General features: G+C 61.4%; 1 long non-coding RNA gene across 1 annotated transcript; it reads right to left on the bottom strand.

Moving 5' to 3' along the window:
- Positions 1 to 967: 967 nt before the first annotated feature.
- On the bottom strand, positions 968 to 1756 carry LOC148223133 (uncharacterized). Its single transcript, XR_015804696.1, has 3 exons — positions 1637 to 1756; positions 1340 to 1477; positions 968 to 1104 (listed from the first exon to the last, which is right to left on the bottom strand). It is a non-coding gene; the product is annotated as an uncharacterized LOC148223133 (long non-coding RNA).
- Positions 1757 to 2357: the final 601 nt, after the last annotated feature.

Genomic DNA, 2357 nt, shown 5'->3' with positions numbered 1-2357 from the left:
TTGGACGGACTGCTGTGGGCTCTGCAGGTACGGCAGGGCCTGGCGCAGGTGCTCGGCCGCTCGGCTCCTGTCGTCTGCCAGCTGGAGAGAGCGGCGGGAGGGAAGGGTCGGGCCGGGCTTTGTGCCCCTTTGCCAGGCGCTCCCCGCTTTGGCCGGCCCCGGCCTCCCCTGCCCGCACAGCCCTGAGGCGCGGCCAGCAGCCGCTGGGCCGGGGCTCCGTCGGCGCCCGGCTCGGGCCCACAGGAGCCTGGAGAAGAGCCCGTGCGGCTCCTGCGTGCAGCCCTGGGCAGGGCCACAGCTGCCAAGCGCACACAGTGAGCACCGCGCTCAGGGGGCTTGTCCAGGCTGAGCCTGGCGCTTCCAGGCCCTCCTTACCAGGCACTCGGCAAACATCCACAGCTCTTCTGTCTGCAGCGCCTGTTGGAGATCCGTCTTCTTCAAGAACCCCGCCGCACAAAGCAGCGTTTCTCGAGAGGCCTGGAGAGCAGCAGAGATGTGCAGATGGCACCGCAGCTCAGGGCACAGGAGCCGCGTCCCTGTGCCAAGGCGTGCAGGAGGCTGCAGCCCGGGAGGTGCCAGGACCTGCAGGAGGCAGCCGAGCCCCTTCCAGACATCCACCAGCATCACACAAAACTTTACCTTTGCCAGCTCCTGGTTCTCATCATGGCAGTGGAAGAAGAGTGGGAGCAGGCTCTGGCTCACAATTCTCTCCAGGGCCGTTTTTCCCTTGTCCACTACCAAGTCCATCACCTTGCAGAAGAGGTGAACGGAAAGCTGCTGCACATGACTGCTATCCTGGAGGAAAGAAGGAGGAAAAGACCTCAGAAGCAACTTGTACAGCCCACCTGGGCGAAGGCCCAAACATCAGGAAGGCACAAAGTTTCGGGGCAGCAGCCAGTGCTCATGGCTGGGGGCACAGAGCCTTACATTTTCCAGTAGTGACAGGAGTGGCACAGCCAGCTTTGTAGCAGCAGTGCTAGATATCATGAGGTGTTTTTCCTGGAAGATATTTATGAAGACAGAGAGGGACATGCCAATCACCTCTCTCTGTGCATCACCCAGCAGCTCCAGGAGGCTTCGAGACAGGCTGCGTATACGTTTGGCCTGTGTAGAAGACAAGGCTGTGCTGTGAAGCCAAGAACGGCTACAGTGCCACCACTGCCGTGCTGGCACTGCAACCCCACCCTGCTGCCACAGGGCCCAGAGGCCAAAGGCCTGTCGTGATGAACTCAGGGAGGTGAGGCAGGAGAGCTGGGAGCATCTGCTGCAGCTCCTGAAGCCCAGGCAGCCCGAGGGGCAGCTTTCCCCAGCACAGCTTCAGCCGCTGCCCCCTTCTCACCATCGAGGGATCCTTGCTGAGCACCACAAGGCATCTGAGTGCCAGGCGACGTCTCTCCCTGTACTTGCTCTGCAGGTTCCTTGACATGATCTCCAGGATGCTGTCAGCACATTGAGTGAAATCCAAGCAGTCCAGGACCTGAAAGGCACAGGGCAGTGACAGCGGACCCGGCCGGCAGGAGCGCGCAACCACACAGGGCTGGGCTGAGAGATCAGCACAGGGCACGGGCAGTGTCCCAGGCAGCTGTGGTGACGAGAGGACAGAGAGCTGGGAGGGAGCTCTGGCCAAGAGGCTCACCTCCACAGTGAATGCCAGGAAAGGCAGATCCCAGCGTGGCTCCTGTGTGCTGAGCAGCTGGAGTAGGTGGAGTGCGACATGGGTACACAAGGGCATCAAGCCACGACGCATCAACCTAGCAGGGGGAAAAAGGGAGTAAGACCCTGAGGTGGGGGGAGGGTGCAATAATCTCCCAAGAGTGACTCACAGAGATGCAGTCTTTCCCCAGCATCCCTGGAGGTGATGTGGGCACTTTGGGAGGCTGCCCCTTGTGGGCACCTCCTCTCCCAGCCTTTTGCAGTCTGCTTGGCCGTCCCTCGGTGACAAGGCTCTCTGGCCCATGACCACAGGGACTGTGTGGGGCACGCCAGGCACACAGTGCAAATGTCGGGGGCAGAGGGGAAACAGGGGGTCTCACCTGGCCAGCAGACCCATGGCATAGTGCTGGGTGCCAGCAGAGAGCAGCGTGTCCCAGCCACGCTTGCGCTCCATGGCCATCACCTCAGGGTCATACTGCAGACAGAAGAGCAGAGCCTTCATGGTCTGCACTGCAAACCTGTGTGCAGAGCAAAGCCCAGGTCACACTGGGAGCACTGGCGCTGGCCACAAGGGCATGGGAAGGACAGGAGGACCAGGACCTGTTGGGCTTGCTGGGAAGGTGGTGATCCTCCCGGCACGCTCTCCAGAAGTTATCAACTGCCTCTGGCATCTGCTGTGTGGTGATGATGACATGGAAGAGCAG

The sequence above is a fragment of the Sturnus vulgaris genome, chromosome 7 (assembly GCF_052056855.1).
Source record: "Sturnus vulgaris isolate bStuVul1 chromosome 7, bStuVul1.hap1, whole genome shotgun sequence".
Classification (NCBI taxonomy): Eukaryota; Metazoa; Chordata; class Aves; order Passeriformes; family Sturnidae; genus Sturnus; species Sturnus vulgaris.
The sequence above is the reverse complement of the archived record's forward strand: the minus strand, read 5'-3'. Positions and strand labels throughout refer to the sequence as shown.